General features: G+C 40.0%; 1 non-coding gene across 1 annotated transcript; it reads right to left on the reverse strand.

Annotated features, from left to right (window-relative positions):
* Positions 1–6883: 6883 nt before the first annotated feature.
* LOC127690343 (small nucleolar RNA SNORA42/SNORA80 family) lies at positions 6884–7017 on the reverse strand. The gene has a single exon (XR_007979064.1). It is a non-coding gene; the product is annotated as a small nucleolar RNA SNORA42/SNORA80 family (small nucleolar RNA).
* Between the last annotated feature and the right edge of the window lie 8582 nt (positions 7018–15599).

Consider the following 15599-nt stretch of genomic DNA (forward strand, 5'->3'; position numbering starts at 1 on the left):
AACTATTGTGATGAAACACCATGACCAAAAGCAAGTTGGGGAGGAAGAATTAATTTGGCTTATACCTCCATAGTACTATCTATCATTGAAGAAGTCAGGACAGGAACTCAAACAGGACAGGAACCTAGAAGCAAGAGCTGATGCAGAAGCAATGGAGGAGTACTGCTTACTGGCTTACTCCTAATGGCTTGCTCAGTCTTTTTTCTCATAGAACTCAGGACCACCAGCCCAGGGATGTCACCACCCACAAAGGTCTGGGCTCTCCACCATTAACTGCTAATTAAGAAAATGTCTTAGAGGTTTGCCTATAGATGGATTTTAGGGAGACAATTTCTTAATTGGTATTCCTTCCTCAATGATGACTTTAATGCCTGCTAAATAGACACAAAATTATCTAGCAGAGCATCAGCATGTCTTCTACATTCACCAAGGCCTCAGGCCCAATCCATCTTTATGATATTATTTTATTTTATAGGCAAGACATTAACTTTTCCTTATAGAATGAGTTTCAGACCCTTTATCATTCCAAGCTCCCCTCTCTGATTGCGCATACTCTGTATGTAACTCATTCATGGTACCCAGGCCTACGGCATGGTTGTACCAACTGATAGCACTCGCCCAATTTGTCTGCCTCCTTTCTGAACTCCCAAAAGTACTCAGAAAACTGAGCTCAACCCCATCTAAATTAAATAGATTTTCTTCTTTCTTTGATTGTGATTTCCCCCTCCAACTGCTTTCCATCTTTTCTGTTGTCAAAAATGAGTCAGAAAGGAATGTGTGCACGCCTTTTCCTGTCACCTGTGAATACACATTCAAAGGTTTCCACAAGTAGCTAGTTGCTCTTTGCAGCCTTTCCCAGATCTCTATCCTGTTGGGCTTCTCTGTTACTTCCTAAAAAGAAATTCAATCATTCTCCAGACATTTCATTACAATAGCACTTTCTATAAGAGGGTAAGAGGGTAAGAGATAAACAATTTTCTATATCCTTTGATGAGATACCCAACTTTTATCCCATCCACTATAGATCTAATGTCCTGACCCTGAGAATGGGTTAAAAGAAGAAAATGTGGGTGTTATTTAATCTTAAAAATCTCTGAGTGATTTCCTCACGTTTTCATGCACTGATCCATGTGTTGTCATCCATTCCTGGTGTGGGAGGAATATAGAGCAGAACAGAGACCAGAGCTGGCTATCCTCTTGGCTTTCCATGCCCATAAGCATAGTCTAACATTGTTAGACTATGGGGAAGGCAAGGGCAGTATAGATATTTACTAAGATTGTGGTCATGCAAAAACTCCCCAAATTAACATTGGAAGCACAGGTTTTATTCAGTATAACTATAGATTTTGCAATAATGCTTTATTTGAAAGTAAAAAAGTTTTCTTTTGTTGTTTGTTTGTTGTTGTTTTGCTCTGTTTTTTTTTTTGAAACAGGGTTTCTTTATGTAGCTGTAGCTATGTTGGAACTCACTATGTATATGAAAGAGATCTACCTGCCTGTGCTTCCTATGTGCTGGAATTAAAGCATGACACTACCACAATCAATCTAAAGTTCAATTTAAACAATAACAGCAGCTGCAGCTCCATATAAACCCAAATAATAATAAGAGGTGTACCAAGTCTACCCATTAGTCTAACCGTAGCTCTCATCTAACCTAACCTACCTGTAATCCTAACACTGTGCCTTTAATTCTTATGTTAACCCTAAAGCCAGCTCTAATATGAGCCTTAATCCTAATACTAACCCTAAGAACAACCGAGCCCTAACCTTAGGTTAACGTAAGAAACAATATCGATACTGTTCTGAGCTGTATCCTTACCTCTGAACTTCAATCTAACCACAACCAGACCTCTAACTCAAACATTAATCTTAGAAATAAATCTAAAACAGTCTCAAGCCCTAAACCTGTCTAATACTAGCCCTAATACCAACAATAACCCTAAATAGAACCTAGCCCAAATGCTAAACCTTTCTCTGTCTATAGCCTAAATATTAAAACTAAGTGAAAAACTAATCATTAATAATCGCTAACACTAACTACTGTAGTCCTAGCCTCCAAGCTCTAACCATAACCTTAATTCTAAATGTATTTCTCACTTACCACTTTTAACTTTAGATTTATACCTCTGACTTTACCCTAATCCCCAAACAAACCATAACTATATAATACTTATCTATGACATGAAAGCAAACACACACACACACACAAATACATATATATACACACATCCGTATCCACACACATGCATCGCATATATATATATATATATATATATATATGTATATACACACATACACACAATGGTTATATGGAAGTAGACCCTTCCTTCGTTTGGCTGCAGAATTTGATACATACCTACTTGTTCGCACTGGGTTAATAAACTTGACCAGTTGTACGTCTGTTTTCTCATTTGTTGTTTGCTCGTCTGAACTATCCGTTAGACAAAGTACTGGTTTCTGTACTTCAGTATTACAGTTCTCTTGATCTTTCTTATTTCTCTCTGAATTTCTAGTAGATTTTGTTTTGTTTTGTTTTTCATTTTTTTGCTTTTTTTGAGGCAAGGTTTTTCTGTGTAGCAGCCTGGTTGTCCTGAAGCTTACTCTGTAGACCAGGTTGACCTCAAAATCACCAAGCTCTGCCTGCCTCTGCCTTCCGTGTGCTGGGATTAGAGGAACGTTCTATTACCTGTGGCTTCTAGTAGATATTTATTTACATGTTTTGACCTTTCAACTCATACTTTCGCTCTTGTCACTCAGGTAAACTATTCCTTCAGGTATAGCAAATGATTTATGCCTTATATATTTCAAGAACTCTTCCATAGCATTGGATATTTTTGGTAGAGACCAGTTGAATCATGCAGAATTCCTGTGCTCAGATGATGCTCTAAAATGTAAAAAGAAATGTTCAACACATATATGAAGACACTTGAGGTCACATGAACAGAGGAATGTAAAAGAAATGTGATAATTTGGCAGAAATTTTAACCTACTAAGCTAGGAGTCCTTTATAATACTTAGCTGTAGATTTGAGTAAGATCATCAAAATTGCTACATTAAAAGATAATAGTGACATTGAACTGACCACAGGCTCCCCAGTGGAGGAGCTAGAGAAAGGACTCAAGGAGCTGAAGGGGTTTACAGCCTCATAGGAGGAACAACAATTTGAACCAACCTGTATCCCCAGAGCTCCCAGGGTCTTAACCACCAACCTAAGAGTACGCATGGAGGGACCCATAGCTCCAGTTAAATGGGTAGCAGAGAATGGCTTGGTCGGACATCAATGAGAGGAGAGGACCTTGCCTGTAAAGGCTCATTGCCCCAGGGTAGGGGAATGCCAGGTCAGGGAACTGGGAGTGGGGCGTGGTATTTGGTGAGCAGGAGGAGGGCCTATGGGATAGGGGGTTTTCGAAGTCAAAACGAGGAAAGGGGATAACATTTGAAATGTAAATAAAGAAAATATCTAATAAAAATTAAAAAAGATAATATTGAAATATATATTAAAATCTATGCTCTAGCATATTGCATTTTCACATGAGTTTTTAAAAATTACCATAGAAAACACAATTATTTCAGAGAATTATCAGAAGTATATGTAAAACTAAATGCAAATGACATTAATCACTGTTATTTAAAAATCACATGAAAGAAAAAATTGAAATTTCATTTAATATTTTATTCAATGGAACATAACAAAGTCCTAAGTTATAATGTGAGATATCCCTTAGAATCCATAGGTCAGAAGGTTTAGGAATTTGTCTTGAGAAGCCCACATCTACTCTTATTTCTTTTATTTTAAGTCCATTCTTATTTCTTTTATTTTAAGTACCTATACTTAAATCTTAAGATAAATTCAAATGCTGCTTCATAAAAATTTTAAATATTTTGTCACAAAATATTTATGTGAATTGCATGCTATACAATACTTATTCATGATACATAGAAAAATTTGGCCATGCCTTATATGTATAAACACACACACACACACACACACACACACACACACACACATACACACACAGATTCTAAGATATGAGAGAACAGTTAGGACAAAAAACCCAGTGTTAACATTGGGACTAGGAATTATTTTCATTTTTCCCTATGTTTTTAAAGATCATTCAAATATCATTCTAGTATAACAGGTACATGTATGAAAATTTCATAACAAAATTCATTTGTTTAAAATCAGTATAGAAATCCCAATTATAAACGGATCTGATGGAACAGTCAATCCTATAATTCTAGCTTCCCAGGAGGTTGAGGCACTAGGGACACGAGTTAAGCCCTGTTTAGGAGACTTAAAAAAATGGTCTCACAATAAAATGTCCAAAGAAAAGGTAGCATAAAGGGTGTGGCCATGGCGTAGAGGTCAAGCAACCTTGCCTACCATTTCTGAGTCCCTTCTTTGCCCCCAGTACAATACTAAATACAGAAACAAATAAACAAAAAAAAAAAGGTTGAAAAATATGTTTTCCAGATTATGAAAAGGAAACACATATTATTTTCAGTCATAAAAGAAATAATCTATTTCCAAAAAGTGAGCCGGGCCCTGGCAAAGCACTAGAATTTCACTCCCAGGCTGACACATAACTGCTTTTCAGCATGTGATTAAATAGCTCTGTGTCTCCCTCTGTGTTCAAAGCCCTCTGGTCTTCATACCCACAAGCTAGTGACAGTAGATTGAGCTTGTCAGTATTCATACATTTCAAAATGGGAGCAGTAATTCACTGAGCCGCTATTACGTGGCTTCTGTCTATCATCCCTTTTGCTTCTCCCAGCAGTGTTAAGCACAGTGCCATCTTGACAATCATAGAGACTGAGAAATCCTAAAACTGGTTAAAGAGCCACCCCCCCCCCCCCCCCCCCCCCCCCCGCAAAAAAAAAATCATTATTTTTAGACCGCAGACCAGAAGACTTCTCCTCTCTTCGAGGGTTTATCTTTCCATCCCATGTAACTAATCAACTAGAAGTTTCTTTTGACCTTTGATGTTTGTCTGGTGACTTTTAACTGGAATCCAAATACCTTGGGGCTGCGAAGTGACTTTCTTATCAAATGCAGTTTTCTGGGAATTTGCTGCTGTAGGACCTACGTGGCCTATATTTCTGTAGCTGGTGCAGACTTGGGGATCATTCCAGAACCCTGGTGAAGGGTTTCTGGAGCATGAGAAGGATGTTCCTGATGGGATATCAGACAGGATCAGAGCCAAACCTTTAGAAATTGTGCCCAAATGAGTTTTGTTTCTCTTCTATCCCAAGGTCCTTCTTTGCTGTCATCTTAAGAACGTTCACAGCTCTAATCTTGTGGTGAAACTTTTCTTGTAATAAGTTTTCAGTCCTCCAGCTGCTGTCTAGACAATAACCTTGAGCAGTGGAGAACTCGGGCAATAAGAAAGTTGCTGTCAGGCCAAAGTAGAATCTTTCTCGACCCTTAATCCAGGTCTGTCAGTGGGATAACTTATCTTTGTACCCCCTTTTCTTTCATAAGCACAATACCTACCTTAATAAGGTTCATTTTGAGAACTAAATAAGATGAGTTATGACAAGTGTGTAACCTTGAATTTCTTCCTTTTTCTGCTGTTAACTAGCATTCAGTAGGCACTAACATGTTGGATTTCCTGGAGATATTTTTTATTCTATATTCATTTTTATTAAGTTCACACATTGAAAGTAATGTGTGAACAAGGCAAGATTAGATATTTAGTCTTTAGCATATTTATTCTCATGCACAATAACAGTGATATATAATCTGAGAGGGTCAAACATCTCCTTGTGAGTTAACAGAATTTATTATTAACTTGTCATATTAAGAAGCAAGGCTCAGGGACCTGTATATGCAAATTTCAGGGCTTAGATATTTTAGTTAAGGGGAGAGGGTGGGGTCCAGTCAATGTTATAAATTTATTCTATAAATGTTTGCTGAGCATGCTCTTTTGATCTCAGTACAATAAGGAAGAGGGAAATGGGACACTCTTAATGTCTTAGGTTTATAGTCTGCTGGAGCTTTTGGTGAGGAGGGCACACAGATAATTATAATGCTAAGTAGTTTATGGTGCAGGAGACAAAAGGCAAGACAGGAGGTACTTGGGTAGCTGATGGAACCAGGCATCAGCAAGGCTTCAGAATGCCTCAGGGAAGGCAGGGTGGAGGCAGTCAAGACCATGTCTGCCAACTCCACAGTTTTTCCTCTGACTGGCTTTATGACTCATATATACACATCTGAGTCTTCAGATCTATATGCAAATTCACTGAGCTCTTCTGTAGCATGTCCTTACTGCTAACATAACTCCCAGTATCTTTGGATGTGTTTGTGGAGGCAGGGGTCTGTAATCCAGCATCATCTGAAAGCAAATGCAAACCTATCGTGCTGCGTGGGGTGGTGAGCAGGGCTCACAGGCTCAGAACCTATTGACCATTTGCTGGAAGAGCCTAGGGCACAATAGGCTATTTCTGTGAAAACTTCATTTTCTTCTGTTCTGAATGAATATAATATGTATTTTAAAGTTTGTTTCAGGATTAAATTACATTCTTTTATATTTAGATAATTATAAGCCTTTGACTATTGCTAATCCCTTCTGCATATTCAGCGCCTTAATGAGATGGGAAATTTCTCATGATCTTTAGTCTTTCTACTAAGTTATAAACATAAATGGTTTCAATAACAAAAATGTTAGCTTTTAAGCTTCCAAAAAAACTAAACATTGATTTAGGAGAGAAAACTTGGGATTTTTCACATTGACAAAAACAGGAAACTCCCTTAAAAAGAAAAATACAGAAAGACAGAAAGTAACCATTCTTGTCCCCGAAGTAGTCTGGATGACAGATTATAATCAAACAACTCATGTATTTGCTAAAGCTTATTTATAGTTTTTTTCTTCTTCTTCATTTCCACTGTGTGACCCACTTCAGTGCCAGCAGCCTCCCGGCATGGAGTCCAGGCATGGTTAGGAGCTCAGTTTGCTCTAGCATGGGACACTCTGAGGGGCCCAGGGGGATGAGCCTGCCATAAATCCAAATCTATGCATGGTTTATTTATAGTTTTACAGCACCTAGCTATAATAATATATATAATATATATGGTACATATAAAATAAGATTTGATAATATAGAAGATATTAAATATTCCCTTAGGATTTTTTCTTGTTAAAATATGAACTGAATGAACTTTAAATTTGGCTTCTGATTTTTGTCTTCACAATTACTTCTTGCCTTATTGTCTACTGCCATTTAGGGATTACTCTGTGCTTATGAGTGAGGTAGCTTTGCCACTTCTAGATTTAAAAGGTCTATCTAAAGAATGGGATGATTATGTTGGGTTTGGACCAACCATTTACAGCATTCTTTTGCTGAACTCTTCCCTTGGAAAACACTAATTTCCTAAAGGTAGAATATAATAGCCACTCTTGAGTTAATTCAGGAACTGGAAAAAGTCTTGACTATCAGTGTTAATATGTAACAATGAAAACAAATAAACAAACAAGCAAACAAAGAATCAAAAAACAAACCAAAATACAAATTGTGGTGTTAAGTTCAATTAATTTTTGTTGTTTTGTTTGGTTTGTTTGGGTTTTTTCAACACAGGGTTACTCTGAATAGCCCTGAGTGTCCAGGAACTCGCTTTGTAGAGCAGGCTGGGCTCCAACTCACAGAGATCCACCTACCTCTGTCTCTGAGTGCTCAGATTAAAGGCTACCACCGCCTGGCTTAAGTTAAATTTTTTTCTTCACCTTATTTGTAAATAGAATGAGACACGGTTTCCCATAGCATAATGTTAAGACATTACAAGTGTACGTCTTATGTGGTTGGCTTTAATTTGATTCACATGGGAGGGCAACACGTGTTTATGAGGCCCTTACCCAGAAACTTAGCTCCTGTGTCTGTTTGCTTAGAGATGCAGGGTAGTAGAAGACTGGGCGTCTCAAGTGACTCGGAGTGTGGCATGTTGCTTCTTCTAATGATGAGTTTTCTCTAAAATCTCTGTGGCTTTGGCAAAAGTAGCCTCAAATTTAAAATAACAGTCTGAGTTCATAGTAGGTTATTTTTATATGACAGTGTCTAAAGTCAAAATACGTCATGGAACAAACAAATTGAATAATGGGTCTGAGGGCTTTATTAGTCACGGAAGTACTTTGTAAGTAGCTATTAACTTGCTTGAGCTGGTTACCAGCTACTGGAATTTGGAGTGATACCTCAGGACTTCAGGCAAAATTAGAAAACACTTACCCGTTCTTAAACACACCAGAATCCCCGCGCATCCTCCTATCACACTTTGGAGTCGCCCTCTTTCAAAAGTTCCGAGCCACAGTCCAGGTTCTCTTGGACTCACAGTCTGTCTTCTACAGATTTCCAATCGCAGTTTCTTTTTCTCTTCTTTGTCTCAGATCTGAGATTGTTAAGCTTCTGTGGAAAAAGTAGGAAACAAAACGTGTCGGAATCAATTAAATCTGTTTTGAATGAGTTTGGGACATCAAAGAGATTTCCTGGTTCTATTCCCACTTCTGGTCCTTTGGTTTCACTGATTGACAGGCAATAGTCCAAGTTGTGATACTCCACGAGCAAGGTTCTCCCTGGGCTTGAAGAAGATGGGGAGGAGTTCGGGGCAGGGACATGTGGCGCCTTAACAATGTTCATATATTTTATCTGAAAGCAAGAGAAATATTTTCATCTACAGACAATATAGTAAACACTTCAAGGCCACATTTATTGGCTGCTTTTCTCTGCTCACAGTATCCCTGATACCTGCCTTTGTGAGTTCTCCATTTCAGTGTTGTCTTCTCTGAAGGTCCTAGAATTTAATGATTAGCTAAGGGTTCTAGTCCTATTAACAGAACTAAGAATTATCAGAATTAAAAAAAAGGGAGAGAATATGAAAAATAGATTCAAGGGTAATAATGGTGAAGAATAGAGTGGGAAAGTCCAAGTGAGTTCCTGAGCCCAGGCTGTGTGCACCTCTGTAGAGCATGCAGCCCACGGTTACATTCCACACCATTTCGAAGAAAGATCACCTCAAGCTGATATTGCTGATTGCATCTAGTAACCAAAGAGTCACAGATGCCAGTGACTTGAGGGAACTTGGGCTTTCTGATTGCCGGGTCTCCAATGCTGTGGTTTGCTGGAGACATCCTTTGTCTAGACCCCACATTGATAAACACTAACTGGAATCAACTCCGGAAGGAGATTATTTATGATAATCATTTGGCCATGAGGCTCCCTGCTACCCCGAAACAAGAGTTGAAACTAATAAGACACAAACAGTGTTTTTGTACCTGTGTGAAAAAGACCGACCAAGTAGTTTCAGTGGGTCATAGCTGAAGACGCTTTTACTCAGGACACACCCAAAAGGCAGTGGCTTTGCTTTTCCCTAATCATACACTGTCTTTCCTGTCTCACACATGCTCTCATTAAACACTCTCCTTGACAAAGTCTCCTTTTTCTTCAAAAAGCTCTTTTCTCCCCCTCTTGGTTTGTCTGACCTATTTATTTTGTGTGTGGGTGGTTTTCTGTGACTCCGCCTGGCTCAAAAATTTAATGACCAAATCTAAATTTTCAGCTATGAGCATAATGGAAATCCAAACCAGAGCACAAGCACACCTGTTTTCCTTTTAGAATCGTCTGGAGTCTGCATATCTGTGGCTCTCAATCGCTGTAGCTCAGATGCTAACAGGCCCAGGTTTTAATTTTAATGTAGATGCCGGTTAGCACACATGTCCTGCAGACCACATTATTTGAGCCAAGTGAGGCACTGTGCTTACAAAGGTTCTACAGAACCAGAAGGGAGAATGATGCTCAAGCAGAGAATCAGCTATGATAGACTCCTCCCCACCTCCCGCCCCCCCCCCCCCAGAGCTCCTGGGGACTGGATCAACTAAACAGTACACATGGAGGGACCCATGGCTCAGGCCAAATACATGACAGAAGATGGCCTTGTGAGAGGAGCAGCTTTTGGGCCTGAGGGGGTTTGATGCCCTAGTATAGGGGAATGGGGACTGGGAAGACAGGAGTGGGTGGATGGGTGGGGGAGCAGGGGGAGGGGAGACCTGGAAAGGGAATAACATTTGAAATGTAAATAAAGAAAATATCCAAAAAAAAAAAAAGAACATCTCAGTCATCAGCCTCCCAGTAGCAACTTCTTTGCATATGGAAATAAGTGGATAAATATGTGGTGGATTCCTCTGCAAGTTTTCAAAGTGAGAACTTGACAGGTTTGGGCAAGTCCCAGAAAGCAAATAAGCACAATTACCCTGGTGCCAGTAAAGGAGTGGTGGTTCCAGAAGAGCTGGGCTGCTGCTCCCCGACTTCTTTCCATTTTAACCATGGCGGGGTGGTGGGGGAAGCACGGTTTACAACTCTCTTTATAAACCATTGTACAATTCCCTCTGTGTGCTAGGGGATGGGGTGGTGAGGCCCCTAATCCTTTTTCTGAACTGTCTTCTCATAGAGAAGGCAGCTGCCTTGTGAGCAGGAGTTGAAGGAAAGGAAGCAGGTGGGGACATTCCTGGCCCTTTAGAAGTGAGGACAGACCCCACACAACAAAGACAATAATGAAAGCACAAAGAAATCCAGTTGTTTCCTATCATCTATATTTCATTTGCTGTGGTTTATATCCCATGGCAGTCCACAGTCAAGAAACACTAAATAGAAAATTCCAGAAATAATTCAAAAGTTTTAAATTGAGTGTTGTTTCAAGTAGTGAGAAGAAATCTTACAGCATCGCACTCCAATTCATCTCAGCCGTGAATTCCTTTACCAGCATATCCAAGCAGTAGTACACATTACCCATTAGTCACTTTGTAGCTGCCTGAGCTGTCAGATTGGCTGTTGTGATATTGTGTGTTTGTGTTCAAGTTACACTTGGATCTATAACATTAGTCCCTTAATGCTATGACACAATGCCTTTGTCCTTATTTCAGCTGAACTGTGTTGTCTCATAAGAAGGGCAAATCTACTTTTTAAGATATTTCAGGCTGGGCAGTGGTGGCACATGCCTTTAATCCCAGCACTTAGGAGGCAGAGGCAGGTGGATTTCTGAGTTCTAGGCCAGCCTGGTCTACAGAGTGAGTCCAGGACAGCCAGAGCTGCACAGAGAAACCCTGTCTTAGAAAACCCCAAAAAGAAAAAAGAAAAAACAATAACAGCAACAAAAGATATTTCAGAGAGATGCTAGGTTTGTATAAGTTACTACTGTATAGTATTATAATTTTTTAAAATTTTATTGTTCCTAACTTCTCTCTCTCTCTCTCTCTCTCTCTCTCTCTCACACACACACACACACACACACACACACACATCACACGTGCACATATGTGAAAAGCTTAGGACATGTGTAGGCAGTATTATTACTCAGTTTCAGGGATGCACTCGGGTGTTAAAATGTACCCTCTCACCTATGGGGAAATAGTTTATACTTACTTAAATATAATGGACTCATGGAGACAAGTAGCTTAATTAGAGGACAGCTTTGTATATGGAGCAATTTTGAACAGTTTTAGGTTAGACTTGCCTTGACCAGTAAAATAAGGCGGTTTGTTAAAACGATCCTTCATTGGCTTGTGCCCTGCCCCCATGCCTGTAAACAACAGTTATTCTGATGATCAGGGCCATGTTGCACAATTAGAATTGAACCTGCATACTCTCAAACCACTAAACTTTTGAGAGCTAGTCTCATGAGGCTGATAGATACTACATTTTTGACCTTATAGTCTTTCATTCACGTCTGAAACTCCACATTCTGATTTCTACCCTTGAAACGTTAATGAGACTGTCGGTGAAGACTTCAGCGTTTATCGGACTTCATGCCTTCTGCACAGAACACTATTGGGCACATCCTTCTTCTTCATGTTCCGTTCTGCCTGGACACCACTTCTTCTGTGACACCACTCTTTCAATTCGTCATCTATGTCACAGATGGTCTCATTTATTCCATGTTTTAAATCAACATTTGTGTAATTAGCATGCTGATTACTTTGTAGGCACCTGCTCCACATGGAGACTTCTAGAGAGAAGACAATTCTAAGAAGAAACAAGCCTATGAGAGCCTGTCTCATTCTGGAACTGATGCATCTTCAAAGTCACAAAAATCATTAACTGGGAGTCATGTTTGGCTTTCCCTCACCCTCGGTCACAATGCCTCAAGCCAGAGTGTGACATGATATTACAATTCTGTTTCGAATCTCATGGCTTTGTTTCTCAACCATGGATGCCTTAGCACAAGTCTCATGATTTGCATATGGACTTCCTTCCCTACTAGCAATAATTCTGCATAGAATGCTTGGGAAGGCCTTTATAAAACACAAAGGATGAAATGTTTCTGTCTATGTACTTAATGTCAGAGAGTCACGGATGTGACCATATCACAGTAGGGTTATAAATTCTCAGGAATCTTAAGCTGTGCTTTCTCAGTGGTCTTCTTGTCACATATCACACATGCCAAGTTCATGGGACTTTGTGTTCAGATCTCCTGGACCTGGACTTGACTCATCTGACAAAAAAAAAATCCAAAACAAAATAAACAAACAAAATACTAAAAACATTCAACCACAAACAGCCCAACACTCCAACCCAATCATCGTCTTTAATCCTTTTCTCTCCTGATCCAAACTTTACAGCTCTATGTAGCAGGGGTTTTGTCTCCAAGCTTGTATAGTGCCAATGAGATTGATCAGTGGAAGGCCATGGAGATATTAGTTCTCTTCCAACACTATAAACCCATACTTCATCTCTATAGTCCCTACACTTAGAGAATGTCTGACCATGTACTAGGTATGCAAAAAATGCCAGATGAATGTTATAGCTGTGGGTCTGGACAGCTGTGACTGTGGAATTTACTTTTATAGGAAGGATGTTTGCGAGTCATTACTGACCTCTAAGAGAATGGTACACGCAAACAATGCTTCCTGAAAGGAGTTAGAATCATAGGCATTGGAAATTTCTCAGCAGTGGCCTGAAAAAAAGTTGGGGTTGGAATGAGGAGTTATAGGACTGTGGCTTTGGGTTATCCACAGATCTAGTTTTGTTTGTTTTATTGTTTGTTTTGCTTTGCTTTTTGTTTTTTGATTCTCTAGGTAACTTGCTTCAAATATGTTTATAGTAGGCATAATGTGCCCACTGCAGAGATACTAGGGACATTGAAAAGATAACTGTCAACCCATTTAAAGAGATAAATATTAAAATCTCACACTTTAATTCTCATGAAGTCTTTCATAGATTTCATGCTATTATAGTCTTAATTTTGACACTTACAAAGATCATTCTTCAAGAGGTGACACATAGGCTGGTTTTGCTTTCTTTTTCCAGGTCAGTCAAATCCATATCCAGGAAACAGTAGGCACAAAGTGACAAGAACTACAGCAAGGCATGTGTGGTAGGTGACAGCTCACAAAAACTTCTGTCACAAAAATAAGGTCACATTTCTCTCTCTTTTTTTTTCACCTTTTTTAAAAGTGGAAAACCTGACTATTTCTTATTTTTATGAACTAATCTCAAGCCCCACCCCCACTCCTTTTACTTCTTTTAAATACAATCGCAATTGGGATGTGCAGAGGCCCTGGAAATGGTGGCAGAATGATAGAGAGGGGTCAGCACTTGCTGGAGGCACATCAGTAGACGAGGGATAAGCCTCTCTGCATGCCTAGATCACCCTCATTGCTCACCTCACTGGTCTAGGATATTGTGTTCTCTCAAGTCTTCCAGGGCTGGAAACTTGCTTATCTTTAGTGAAAGCTAGGCAGAGTTTCAAATGTTACATTGTGGAGAACATTACTCTTCTTGTCACCAAGGAGGAAAGAGAGATGTCGCTTTATATCCAGAGTCTGGCACTGTCAGCCTTTTGGAACTTGCGTCCCATAGTCTCTCTGGCCTTGGCCTGCAGAAGGCAGGGTTGCTGTGTAGTCCAAGGAGGTGCAAAAACAAACATGGGCAGAACCCCAGAGACTAGACTGCAAGAAACGTTCTGAAAGTTATACAGTTGAAATACTGCTTCCGGCTGTCCCTTTCTTTATACTAGGATTAAGTTGAGCTCAAAGAGACTTCCAAGAGACCAGGCAACAATGGCATCATCTATTCCAGAACATGACAGGTTGCTATGCTAAGGAGGTAATCCCAATCCCAATCCTTTTCTCTACTCACTGCTACACCCTTTAACATGTCTTTATGTGTGCATTTGAAGACACATAGTTGCTGATGGTGGGGGAGAGAGCAGTGTTTCATAATCTTCCCTTTCTGTAGCCTAGAGCCTCCTGCATTGTCAAAATAAATGTCACCCATAGTCCTGGGATAAGGGAGGTACCAAAGAATGAAGGTCATCTTAGCTGTGACACACAACATTGGGGATATAGAACCTGAAGATGCCACCTCATGATGCCAGGCAAGAACTTCAGTGGAGTGGTAGGGAAACCAACCCACCCACAAAACCTTCTACCTAAAATCTATCCTTTCTTCAAGAAATACAGGCACAGGAGCTGGAGCATAAACTGAGGGAAAGGCCAACCAATGACTTGCCCAACTTGAGACCCATCCCATTGGTAAACACCAATCCCTGACACTATTAAAAGTACACTGTTATGCTTGCAGACTAGCATGGCTGGCTTCTGAGAGGCTCCACCCAGCAGCTGACTCAGACAGATACATACACCCACAGCGAAACAGTAGATGGAGCTTGGGGATTCTTATGGAATAGATTGTGGGGCCCTAAAAGGATAGAAACTCCACAGGAAGACCAACAGAGTCAACTCACCTAGGGACTCTCAGACACTGAATCACCAACCAAAGAGCATGCATGCACTAGCTAGATCTAGGCTTCCCTGCACACATGCAGCAGATGTGCAGCTTGGTCTTTATGTGAGTCCCGAACAATTGCAGCAGGGGCTATCCCAAAAGCTGTTGCCTCTCTGTGGGATATGCTTTTCTAGCTGGACTTCCTTGTCTGGCTTCAATGGGAGAGGATGTTCCTAGCCCCAACTTAAGTGTCATTGGGTCAGCATCCATAAATTGCTTAGATTAAAGCACACACCATCTTCCATGTTCATGCTACCATTCTAGGTTTTTAGTATTTGGTTTGGTTTTGAGACAAAAGTCTCTGCATCCTGCATTTTCATTTTTAATATAGTAGTTGTTGCCTGAAGCTTATATTGATGTTTTCTTGGTGTTCAGGTGAGTGGGCATGGGAGAATGTATTTTCAAATAGTGCTAAGGTATGACTCACATGTTTGTATCATTAAGTGTACTCAATAAAATCCCCTAAACCTCAGCTCAGCTGTCTTTTATTAGGGTCTGATTCCTCAGTTCTGAAGCAACACTTGACAGTTGCTGCTCTTGGAGACTGAGACCATTTCCACACGTGGACTTGAGAGTCAGGCCCTGGGAGGGAAAGAGGCTAATTTGATCAGAAACTGTGGAGCCCCTCTAAAACTGTATAAACATGGGCAGAGGCATTTCTTAAAGTTCATGCCAGAAGAAAGGCAACATTTTTGTGAGGTCTGTGGAATCTTTGCCCGATTTCAAAGCCTTCATTCAGATTTAGGAATTCACACTGAGCTGCAGTTCATCCAATGCCAGCTGACGCTCAGAGGAATATTCGGCAAAATTAAATATTTTTGCTAATGCTGGTG

This window comes from Apodemus sylvaticus, chromosome 7 (genome assembly GCF_947179515.1).
Source record: "Apodemus sylvaticus chromosome 7, mApoSyl1.1, whole genome shotgun sequence".
NCBI classification, from domain to species: Eukaryota; Metazoa; Chordata; class Mammalia; order Rodentia; family Muridae; genus Apodemus; species Apodemus sylvaticus.